Source organism: Rhinopithecus roxellana, unplaced genomic scaffold, assembly GCF_007565055.1.
Source record: "Rhinopithecus roxellana isolate Shanxi Qingling unplaced genomic scaffold, ASM756505v1 contig3881, whole genome shotgun sequence".
Classification (NCBI taxonomy): Eukaryota; Metazoa; Chordata; class Mammalia; order Primates; family Cercopithecidae; genus Rhinopithecus; species Rhinopithecus roxellana.
This window is the reverse complement of record NW_022142816.1, coordinates 1-12,883: the sequence shown is the minus strand read 5'-3', so window position 1 is coordinate 12,883 and position 12,883 is coordinate 1. Positions and strand designations below refer to the sequence as shown.

The window sequence follows — 12,883 nt, the reverse complement described above, 5'->3', positions numbered from 1 at the left end:
TCAAGTTTAGAGTGAAGACACAGACTCTACTGGGAAAGGGAAACGAGGAATATGGAGACCATGAGGATGCTTTTGGACAATGCTCAGAGGTTGGGACATTGCCAGGAGATACCGTTCACCCGGGATCTCCAAGAAAAGAGATCAGTCTGGCAGTTACGTGTGTTTTTCTTCAAACTGGTTGCCAGGTTGGAATGACCAATGACATCAGAGATTCCGACCTTCGTGATTGGAAGAACTGGACTCTGGGTGCTTGGGAGCTCAGGTGGACAACAGCAACTTCTCAGAGCTGTTCTTCACTCCTAACTTCTCCCGAGCCTCTAGAAGAGAAATGCGCTCTTCTGGGTCCTAACGGAGTCTGGAAGAAGGCTTTGGACAGAACAGGACTAGGTTCTGTGGACAGAAACAAAGTGTTTGGGAGAGACTATGGCCAGTGGTCAAGCGCACCCTCCGTTTGAGGAGGAAAGCCCCCAGCCTAGCACATCGGTGCAGTCCCCCAGGTGGTGACGGATGATGAAGTGCCAGGACCATCAGGTGAGGTGACTGGAGGAGAAGTGATGGGAGATGATTGACTGAGGAGAGGGAAGGGGGCCAGTTACTGGGAATCCGGAGCACCTGAGTAGGGTGTCTGGAAAGAAAGGAGGGATTTAGAAAGCCAGGGATCAGGGGAGGGTGCAGGGAATGGGGCTAAGCATGGCCACGTAGAAAGAAAGCCTGGGGAGCAATGAAGGGGGTCAGGAGATTCCCTCAAAAGATGAGAGAGGAAGGGCCGAGGTGGGCGGATCACAAGGTCAGAAGATCGAGACCATCCTGGTTAACACAGTGAAACCCTGTCTCTACCAAAAGTACAAAAATGAGCCGGGCATGGTGGCGCGTGCCTGTAGTCCCAGCTACTCAGGAGGCTGAGGCAGAAGAATCATTTGAACCCAGGAGGCAGAGGTGCAGTGAAACGAGACTGCGCCACTGCACTCCAGCCTGGGCAACAAGAGGGAGGACTCTGTCTCCCTACCCACCCCCCAACAAAGAGAGAGAGAGAGAGGAGACAGAAGAGCTCAAGGGAAGGTTTCCATTTTTCTCCAGTTGAAAGTTCTTATCTGTGATGAGAAAATGTTTTGAGGACAGAGAGCTGGAAGAATGGGGAGGTGAGGGAGAGGCAGATGGGGATCAGCAATAGGAGAAAGGTGGAAACATGGCCTGGAGAAGCCGACAGTCTGCGAGGCTGGGGAGGATGGAAGAGTAGTATGAGGTTTTGGGTTGGGGGTCTAAGGTGATCAATGGCAGAAACACAACACTATAGCCTGGTTTCTTCACTCAGACCCTTGGGTAGATCCCAGCCCCCAGCCTCAATCTCTTGGCATGAAAAGAAGAGGGAATGGTCAGACGAATCCGAGGAAGAGCCGGAGGAGGAGCTGGAGTTGGAGCGCGCCCCTGAGCCCCAGGACACCTGGGTGGTGGAGATGCTGTGTGGGCTCAAGATGAAGCTGACGCGCAAGCGAGCATCCTCCGTGCTCCCTGAGCACCACGAGGCCTTCAACAGGCTGCTTGGTAGGAGGATACCCCAAAGAGCACCTCCAACCCGGTTCTTTTTTAAAATGCAGAAACTTTCAATAATTACTCTTTCCCAGTAAGAAGATGCCCTCCAGGGGGTGGGGGGGTGGTGGGGGTGAGAGATCCATGCAGGAGGAGGATGCTTAGGAGATAGAGGATTAGGCTGGTCTTAATAAAGGTCTGCGCTTGAAATAAGAAAGCTTGATTTCCGGCCAGGTGCAGTGGCTCATGCCTGAGATCCCAGTGCTTTGGGAGGCTGAGGTGGGAGGATCTCTTGAACTCAGGAGTTTGAAGTTGCTGTGAGCTATGACCGCATCACTGCACTCCAGCCTGGTTGACAGGGAAAGACCTTGTCATAAAATAAATAAAATAAAATAAAAGACAAAAGAAAGCTTGGTTTCAGCTGAACCCTCTGAAACTCTATGTCTCTTGCTGACTTTTCTAAACCTAAGTGTCTCCATCCATGGAGGGGGATGACAAGGTCATGGGCACACCCAGCTGTGACTATCTCCAGAAGCCATGATGGGAATTCCATTATGACTTCTGCGGTGGTCCCTTCATGTATGATGGGAGGACATCATGGCTTATTCACAGCTCCTCATCCTGTAGACTCTGACACCAAAGGCCTCCTTCGGCCTCTCCTCAGGGCAAGTCTCAGAGCGGGAGCCTCCCTCCTTGCCCAGTGAAAGTCCTTCTCTCCTCTCCCATCCACGTAACCCTTGGCCACAATCCTGAGACTTCCCCCAGAGGGGCACAGTTCTCCTGTCTGCTCTGTTGCTCCCACGGCAACCCTGTTCCGCTTCTTACCCTGACACAGGCTCTCTTTTCACAGAGGATCCTGTCATTCAAAAATTCCTGGCCTGGGACAAAGATCTGAGGGTGTCAGACAAAGTAAGGTTCTCCACTCAACTGTGTTCCTGTTTTAACACATGTCCCTGGGGGAGGGTGCAGCATCTAAAACCACAGTTTCTCTCCTCTCTCCCTCCACCATCTCCCACCCACTGATCCCATAGTCTTGGGTGCCCACATTTTGACTTTTATTTTTTTGGAGAGAGGGTCTCGTTCTGTTGCCCAGGTTGGAATGCAGTGGTTGCCATCATAGCTCACTGCAGCCTCAACCTCCTGGGCTCAAGCGATCCTCCCGCCCTCAGCCTCTCCAATAGCTGGGACTCCAGGCATGAGTCATCACACTCCAGCTATTGTTAATCTTTTTATAATTTGTCAGCATCTCCTCAGGGCTCTGGTGGCCTATTGCATAGTGGACGTGTGGCCCCTGCCTCTGCCCAGGGCTTGAATCTCTGGGCCACAGTCCTGAAACTCCCGACCCCTATCCTCTTCTATCTTTGGGACAGTCCTTTGCTCCAGCTCACCAAGACACTCCTGACATTAGCCGCCCTAGACACACTCCCTCCAACGATTCCATCGGAGCTCATCATCTTGGGAGCATCACAGACCTCCCTTTCCCTGACTTCCCGAATTTGCAGCTGACTTTGAACACCTCTCTACCCGCAAGCCTCCAGTGAGCATAGCCACCCAACACCGAGGTTCCTTGTGCGATAGGCAACTGCGCCCCAGCCCCTGTTCCCTTATCTCCACTATCTTCCTCTTCCAGGATGTGACCAATCTTTCTCTCTCTCTGTTCCCTTCTCTCCATCAGTATCTCCTGGCTATGGTCATAGCGTACTTTAGCCGTGCCGGCCTCTTCTCGTGGCAATACCAACGCATTCATTTCTTCCTGGCTCTGTGAGTAATTTGCTTCTTCCCACCTGTCAATATCCAACACCCTGGGACGGTGGAGGAAGTGGGATTCCAACCTTTCGTCTATTTTTTGACCCTAGTTCTCCTCTTTACTCTGGGTATAAAAATGTTAAGATTATACTGTGGTGTTCTTAGTCTGCTCTTTCTAGAAACAAACACAAATGCAGTTGACAAATAGTAGAATCAAACAAAAGGAAACATAAACCCGTCCTAAGGGGAAAGCCGTGGACACGACTCTGCCCCCAAGCAAGCAGCCATATCCTTCCCATATCAACACCAAATGCAATTTTCCATCCTCCTCCTCCAGGTTCCCGTGACAGAGCCCGAAATTCAGGTCATCCTCGCATAACACGGATCCATCATCAAATACTCCCTGATGGGGCTTCCTGCCAGTCCCGCCCCAAGCCAGGGGGCTTCCTAGTGCTGCCTGAATAGCTTTCCAAACACAGCTCCCACCCCTTCACTGCTCACCTGAACAACTTCCTTAGCTGATTTGCCTATAAATGGAGGCCCGGATTCACAGGGCGAATCCAACCCTCTCTGCAATCCTTCTACCACCAAACCTGCCCACCATCTTCATGTTTCATGGTTTGCTTTCACCGCTCCTTCCAAATGCCCTCCACTCCATTTTGATTTGTGTTTTCTGTCTGGGTGTCCTGCACCCGTATGCATCTGAAGGGAACCACTAATTTGTTGAAGTCAGTTCAGCCCCCACAGCCTTTCCGATGCCTCCCCTGATCTGCCAGCGTCTGCATGCCTGCAGCACTTCAGTTACATCCTAGGATAATGTGCCATTTTGGATTCGTTGATCTGCCCTCCTTTTCCCCAAACCCATCAGACTAGACCCCTGTTGAAGGCAGGGTCTTGTCAAAATATCAAAGTTTTTGTTTTTGTTTATACCAGACAGAGACTTGCTCTGTCCCTCAGGCTGGAGTGCAGCAGCCAGATCATAGCTCACTGCAGCCTCCATCTCTCAGGCTCTAGATCCTCCCACCTCAGCCTCCCAAGTAGCTGGGATGACAGGTGCACGCCACCACATCCAGCCAGTTTTTATGGTTTTTAGTAGAGATGAGGTTTTGCTATGTCACCCTGGCTGTTCTGGAACTCCTGGGTTCTCACCTCAGCCTCTCAAAATGCTGGTACTACAGACATGAGCCACCCAATCAACCAAAATATCAAAGTATTCCTAAAACACTCAGCACAATTCTTTTCATTTTGCAACTGTTCATGTTATATTGACTCTGTGAAATTATTCGTATGGCATTTGCGTATAAGATAAATCTTTCCTTCTTTCCTTCATTCATTCATGTATTCTTTTATTCAACAAAACCTTACGAAGTACATCATACGTGCCAGGGAATAGGAAGGATGGGAAGAGAGAGTTCACAGCAATGCTTGTTGAATTAATGCACCAAGATAAACAAAGCCCTCTACTGGCCATTTGGTAGGCGAGAAATGATTTACAGAAACAAACCAGTCAGTTCCTGTCCTTGGGGGCACTTTATGATGGAGGGGGAAGACAGGTGTGTGCATACATGAGAAGGAAGGGGGGCGTGGGAGGAACATGGATGGGGACTAGGATGAGGTGATGTCATCTCTCTTGTATAAGGATGGCAGGACACATCCTTAGGATAAGACTTGGATTGTTTTTAAATTCAGAGGGGGTCTTGCCATATTACCCAGACTGGTCTCTAACTCCTGGCCTCCAGTGATCCTCCTGCCTGGACTCCCAAAGTGCTGGGATTCCAGGTGAGAGCCACCACTCCCAGCCACCACTTGGATCGTCGCCTTCCTGAAGGTGTGAGTGGCGCCCTTAGCAGGTCTCTGTCCAGTGGGGCCTCCTAAGGAAGGTGGGGCTCTCTGCAGGTTGGGTGTTGGTGCTGAGCTGAGGATGGTCCCCTCCCCTCCTCTCTGGGAAGCTGCCCTCAGGCAGGGATCCCTCCTGGTGGGGCCCTGAGTAGCAGCCTGATCTCTCTCCCCAGCTACCTGGCCAGTGGACATGGAGGAGGACAACCAGGCCCCCAAACAAGACATCTTCTCCTTCCTCTATGGCAAGGACTACTCCCAGCGACCCTTGTTCCATAAGCTTCGATACCAGCTCATCTGCTCCATGCGTTGGAGAACGTGGGTTTCCCCAGAGGAGATGGAGGAGGTAAGTGGGGCCATATGAGGAGGTGGGGGTGGGGAGGGATGGGGTGGATTGGAGGCTGGAGGAGGGCAGGGAGGGGTCTTGCTGGGGAGACCCTGGCTTCTCAAATGGTATGTGTTTTCCAGATCCAGGCTTATGACCCAGAGCACTGGGTGTGGGCCCGAGATCGCACCCTCATTTCCTAGAGCTCCGGGGATATGGAGGCCTGAGGTCATCGGCCTGAGGGAAGGTACGTGTGTATGCTTCGGGGTAAAGGCAGAATATTCTCATCTATAAGAAAATCCGAGGAACCCAACTGCTTGATCTGGCTTCAAGCCTGGTCAATATGGCAACACCCCATCTCCACAAAAAATACAAAATTAGCTGGGCATCCTGGTGGGCGCCCTCTAGTCCTCACTACTCAGGAGGCTGAGGCAGAAGGAACACCAGAGCCCAGGAGGTTGGGGCTGCAGTGAGCTGTGATTCTGCCACTGCACTCTAGCTGGGGCGACCAGAGTGACATTATGTCTCAACAACTGAGACTACTACCTAGGTCCAGGGAGGTTCATTATGGTTGACACACTTGAGTTACTGATTTGGGGAAAGGATTCAGTGAAGATTTGGTTGACATCTTGTGCAGCGAACCACAATTTAGGACCGAGCATTAGACTTAAGATGAGAGATTAAGGTTCAGGATTAGGAATCTGGTCTGCTGGTTTGTGAGGGTTGTCATATAGACAGGTCTGTAGCATGGTTAAAAGTTTAGATCTTAAACAACACAGAAGGCCCCAAGTGTGACGAAGTCCAAAGCCACATTCTCTGAGGGTGCTCTACTCCCTGGGGCCGACCCACCCAAAGTCCTTGCTATGAAGCAGATCACTGGGGCTGACCTTGGCTGTATTAAGTGATTTTTGGAGTCAAGCTCACCAAAGTGTGAGTGTCAGAATCGAAAATGATGGCTCAGAATCAGGGTTTACAATGAAGGGTTAGAGATAAAATCAGATTTACACATTGCTCTGAACTCTAGCTAGGACTGGGATGGGAATAACCTTCCTGTCTGGAGATCTGCCTACTTGAAGTGTGACATCCTGTCTCTCACTTCCAGAACACAGGGCCCAGGGGAGAGGGGAATTTTCAGCAGGAAGTTTATCCCAACGCTAATGCCAGACACCAGGAAGGAAGAGAGGAGCCTCCTATGCAGATCATCTAGAAGAACCTGGCCTCGTCTAGAAGGAGCAAAATAGAGTGACCAGGTTTTCCTCCTAGGAGCTGTGGAGGTACTTCTAGGAGTCGGTGGAGGGAAAGTGAGAAATCAGGGGTGTTTCTGGTTCCACCCCTTCCTGCGACACCACCTCCCTTTTCACATTGCTGAATCCCAACCTCCCCTGGGCTGGAAGCTGGAGTTCCTGTTTCCCATGGACTTTGTTGCCACAGTCCAGAGCATTTGAAGGCACAGCGCAGGCGCTCAGATTGTCACAGAATTCTTTGTTAAATATGAAATTACTGCCATAGGATTTTAAAAGATAGTTTAATAGATACTATACATTTTAGTGGTTTATTTTGAAAATGTTGGCCATAGAATTATTACTATGTTGATTTGAAATAGTTTGGAATTTTTCTAGTTTTGAAAACATGCTGTTCCTTTAGAGCTCTGTGATGGTCATTATATTCACATAAATATAATTTAGTTTTCATTTTTAAGAGAGAATTCTTTTTATCACAAATGTTTTCTCTTTAAATTGTTTTATCTATTATTACATGTGCTCCCAAAGTGAGCACTCTTGTTACCTATGATACTGACCTAATATATCCATTATATTTATAGCTAGGTGGTAGTTCCCCTATGTTCTTGTAAATAGAAATGTTTATTTTCTGTTTAGTGTTTGTTACTGAACTGTGAGAATTCAGTTGTGATTTTTAACATGCCTTACATATATACTAACATGTCCAATATACACTAGACATTTTATTTGTTTATTTTGAAAATGATGGCATGGCATTCTTACTACATTTATTTAACTAGTTTAGAAAAACAAGTATTTTTTAAAAGACACTGTTCTTATGAAGTTGATGGGTGTTATACCTGTTACATACACAAAAATAAATTCTGTTTTCATCTTTAAGAGAGGATTCTTTTTATCCTACATGTTTTATTTTTAAATCTTTTTATCTATTATTACATGTGCTGCTGAAGGGCGCACTGTTATTACCTAGGGTAGTTACATAATGTATCTATTATATTTATAGCTCGGTGGCATTTCCCCGAAATTCTTGTAAAAATAAATTTATATTTGATGTTGACTGTTATTGAATTGTGATAATTCAGATGCAATTTTTTCAGCTTGTATTGAAAGGTTTGTATGTTCCTTTAAAAAGGGCGTGTGTTTGGAAGGAGGACAGGAGCTGTGTGTTTGAAAGAGGACAGTGCAGTGTGCTGCCTGCGAAAATGCAATAAAGATGAAGTTTTCTCATCTTCAATGATTGTGACCACATTGGTCTGGATTGCTTATCTGTCATCCAATGATATTTTTATTTAATGGGGTTTTAGTTATTTGAACGAATTAATTAACCCTGGAAAATAATGCTGCATCTTTCCTTTTTTTTTTTTTTTTTTTTTTTTTGAGATGGAGTCTCGCTCTGTTGCCCAGGCTGGAGTGCAGTGGCACAATCTCGGCTCACTGCAAGCTCTGCCTCCTCCGTTCACGCCATTCTCCTGCCTCAGCCTCCCAAGTAGCTGGGACTACAGGCAAAGGCCACCACGCCTGGCTAATTTTTTGTATCTTTTTTTTTTCTTTCTTTCTTTTTTTTTTTTGAGACAGAGTCTCACTCTGTCGCCCAGGCTGGAGTGCAGTGGCGTGATCTCGGCTCACTGCAAGCTCCACTTCCCGGGTTCATGCCATTCTCCTGCCTCAGCCTCCCGAGTAGCTGGGACTACAGGCGCCCGCCACCACGCCCGGCTAATTTTTTTGTATTTTTAGTAGAGGCGGGGTTTCACCATGTTAGCCAGGATGGTCTCGATTTCCTGACCTCGTGATCCGTCCGCCTTGGCCCCCCCAAAGTGCTGGGATTACAGGTGTGAGCCACCGCGCCCGGCACTTTTATTTATTATTTATTTATTTATTTATTTATTTATTTATTCATTTATTTATTGAGACAAGGATCTTGCCCCATTCCCCAAGCTGAAATGCAGTGGCTCAATCTCAGCTCACTGCAACCTCTGCCTCCCACATTCAAGCAACTCTCTTATCTCAGCCTCCTGAGAAGCTGGAATTACAGGCACCTGCCACCATGCCCAGCTAATTTCTGTATTTTTAGTAGAGGCACCATTTCACCATGTTGGCCAGGCTGGTCTGAACTCCTGACCTCAGGTATCCGTCCCCCTTGGCCACCCAAAGTGCTGGAATTACAGGTGTGAGACACTGCATTCGGCCCTACAGTAAAACTATTTATGAGAGGAGGGAAGTATCTTGGGTTAGTTAGTAGAAATCAAAATACTGAAGTCAATGAACTCTGAGGAGACGCTTGACAGACACACAACGTAAGGAGGAGGAGGTTGCAAAGTGCTGATGTTTGCGTAACCACAAGGGGCTGAACCTAGAATGCAATTACTATTCAGCAAATGAACCATGAAGCTATTGTACAGATTGCCTCCATTTGGGACCCTCGTGTCGCCAGTACCATAAACCACATGCAAAAGGCAAGTAAGATCTTGGAGGAATTTGAGAAGCGTCTGTGCAATGTCCAAGAGTCAACTTATAATGGGATGAACCTAGGGAGTTAATAAGAGTCTGCACGGAGCCTGAGCACTCAAAACATTCTTGGGATGGCGCGTGCAGTGGCTCATGCCTGTCATCTGAGCACTTGGGAGGCCCAGGTGGGCAGATTGTTTTGAGCCAGGAGTTCAAGACCAGCCCGGGCAACATGGTGAAACCAAATCTCTATAAAATACAAACTGGGCCAGGCGTGGTGGCTCACACCTGTAATCCCAGTACTTTGGGAGGCCAAGGCAGGTGGATCACGAGGTGAGGTGATTGAACCATCCTGGTGAAACCCCCGTTCTCTACTAAAAAAAAAAAAAAAAAAATGCAAAAAAAATTAGCCAGGCATGGTGGCATGCCGCCTGTAGTCCCAGCTACTCAGGAGGCTGAGGCAGGAGGAATCACTTGACCAGGGAGGTGGAGTGGCAGTGAGCCTAGATCACGCCACTGCTCTCCAGCCTGGTGAGACAGAGCAAGACCCATCTCAAAAAGAAACCAAAAAACAAACTACAAACACACAAACACCACACCACACAAAACTTAGCCAGGTGTTGCGGTGCACGCCTGTAGTCCCAGCTACCCAGGAGGTTGAGGTGGGAGGATTGCTTGGGCCTGGGGAGGTCAAGGCTGCATGAGTCATGATCATACTACTGCACTCCAGCCTGGGCAACAGAGCAAGACCCTCTCTCAAAAAAAAAAAAAAAGAAATTCAAAACTATTCTTGGGGAGTGCAGGCTGTTGTGTCTATCTGCCAATGATGTAGTCACAGGGTAACAGACCAAATATGCCCATGTTTCCTGTTAGTGCCATCTCTGCTGTTAGAGAATCCCAAGCCTAGAAGAAGGGAAAGCTCATTCTTCTGCTGACTTGGTGTAATCCGCCTGTGTGTCTGGGCTTGTTGGTCAGCATGCATGGATTACTGCCTGAGTTGCCTTCCTGTCTCTTGCTGCATCCAGTGAGGGTCCAAACAATCTTCTCAAAGTATTAGGCTGAGTAGAAGTGATCGTCAAAAATACATGATTACTTTCCAGAATACCATAAAGACCTTCTATATATCAATAAAAATGCAAAGCAACTTGATTTTACAAATGCATATGAACATGAACAGTGAGACTCGGAGAAGAGAGAAATGACTGTATACAGATGAGTAACTTCACCTATCAGACTGGCACATTTAAGAGATGGTAATATACCATGTAGTGAGTGTCTTAGTCAGTTTGGGCTGTTCTAACAAATTCTCATAGACTGGGAAACTTAAAACATTTCTTTCTCACCGTTTCTGGAGGCTGGGAAGTCCAAGATCCAGGGCCATGAGAGGCAGTGTCTGGTGAGGGCCCATTTGCTGGTTTTGCAGACTGGAAATCTAAATATTTCTTTCGCACTAGTTCTGGAGCCAGGAAGTCCAAGATCAAGGTGCCAGGAGAAGTAGCATCTGCTGAAGATCGGCTTGCTGGATTTGCAAATGGCTGTCTTCCTGTTGCTCTGTCACATGAGAGAGCAAAGACGAGAGAAAGCAAGCTGTCTCTTTTGTTAAAGGGCCACTAAAGCTACCATGAGGGTACCACCCCTTAGGAGCTAATACATCCAAGGCTCTATATCCAAGTACAATTATATTGGAGATTAGGGTTTGATATGGTTTGTCCTGTGTCCCCATTCAAATCTCAACTTGAATTGTATCTCCCAGAATTCCCACGGGTCATGAGAGGGACCCAGGCAGAGGTAATTGAATTGTGGGGGCCAGTCTTTCCTGTGCTATTCTGATATCCAAATAAGTCTCAAGAGGTCTGATGGGTTTATCAAGGGGTTCCACTTTTGCTTCCCTTCATTTTCTCTTGCCCGCCACCATGTAAGAAGTGCCCTTTCGCCTCCCGCCATGACTCAGGCCTCCCAGCCATGTAGTAGAACTGTAAGTCCAATTAAACCTCTTTTTCTTCCCATTAAACCTCTTTTTTCTTCCCAGACTTGGGTATGTCTTTATCAGCACCGTGAAATGGACTAAGACAGGGTTTCAACATATGCATGTTGAGGGGGGCACAGATTCAGTTCACAGCAGTGAGGATGCAGGGAAATGAAGACTCTCTAGGCTTTGGGTTGGTAAAACTTGTAAATTAGACTTGTAAAGTCCTCAGAGAGTCACACACGACTTGTGAGATCAAGGCTGTGTTCTGGCAGTTCTCTCACCATTGGCAAAAAACCAGAAAAGTATCATTTCCATTGATATCCTGCTACATATGAATTTTCACATTGAACATTTAATTTCCTATTTAAATAAATTCATCTGGAATTTGGTTTGTATATGTTTTCTTTTTTCCAAATAATTAGCTAGTTATCCCAGCACCATTTGTGGCATAATCTACACTTTCCCCACTGAGATATGCTGTGATAGCATATAATGCATTCCTATAGAAACTTGGGACTTTCTGGATTTTCTATTCTGTTTATTGTATCAAGGATCATAAACTGTGGCCCTGTAGCCCATTTCAGGCCTCCAGATGTGTTTTTGGTCTTGCTTTGGTTTTTGGTCAGAAGTGTCTTTTTTAAATTGTAAATTTTCAGCCCTTTAGACAGCTCACAAAGTCAGGCCTATCTTAGAGCAAGGTACTTGCTCAAGCCCTAAGAGTACTTGAGGATGTTTTGCCTGGAGTGACACCAGCAACATCTGTTTTAACACTTTCACCTCAGAACACATTTTGGTGTCTAACAGTGGACATTCCCTCTCATTCTTCTTTTGTGATGGTTCCTTAAGTACTCAGTTCTTTAGATGAACTTTTACACTGTTTTGTCAACATCTGTGGGGAAAAACTCTCTGAAAGTTTGATTGCAATTGCATAAAATTTCTAAATTCATTTGGATGGAATGTACAGCTTTACCATATTGAACCATCATTTAGACATTTTGTAAGTCTCTATTCAGTTCTTTTATATCCTCAGGAGAGGGGAGGGGAGGGGAGGGTGGAAAAGCGGGAGGGGGAGGGGGAGGGGAAGAGGGGAAAGGGGAGGGGGAAAGGGGGGGAGGGAAGGGTGAAGGAAGAGAAGGGAGGGAGGGGAAGGGGAGGGGAGGGGGAAGGGGAAGGGGAGAGGAACAGGAGGGGAAGAAGGAGAAGGGAAGGGGAAGGAGGAGGGAGGGAAGGGAGGGAGGGGAAGGGGAGGGAAGGGAGAGGAAGGGAGAAGGGAGGGGAGGGAAGAGAGGGGAAGGAAGGGAGGGAGGGGAGGGAAGGGAGGGGAAGGGAGGGAAGGGAAGGGGAAGGGAAGGGACGGAAGGGAAGGGGAGGGAAGGGGAGAGAAGGAGGGGGAGGGGAGGGGGGAGGGGAAGGGGAAGGGGAGAGGAAGGAGGGGGGGGAGGGGAGGGAAGGGGAAGGGAAGGGGAGGGGAAGGGGAAGGGAGGGGAAAAAGGGAAGGGAAGGAGAAGGAGGGGGGAGGGAGGGGAAGGGAGGAAGGGGAGGGGAGGGGAAAGGGAAGGAGGGGGAAGGGGAGAGGAGGGGAAGGGAAGGGGAAGGGAAGGGAAGGGAAGGGAAGGGAAGGGAGGGAAGGGAGGGGAAGGGGGAGGGGAAGGGGAGGGAAGGAGAGGAAGGGAGGGGAAGGGAAGGGAGGGGAAGGGGAGGGGAGGGGAGGGAAGGGGAGAAGGGGAAGGGGAGGGGAGGGGAGGGAAGGGGAGGGAAGGGAAGGGAAAAAATGGGGATAGGAGAGACCTCTGT

General features: G+C 48.1%; 1 pseudogene; it reads left to right on the top strand.

Annotated features, from left to right (window-relative positions):
- Positions 1 to 423: 423 nt before the first annotated feature.
- On the top strand, positions 424 to 5,637 carry LOC115895928 (annotated as a pseudogene).
- Positions 5,638 to 12,883: the final 7,246 nt, after the last annotated feature.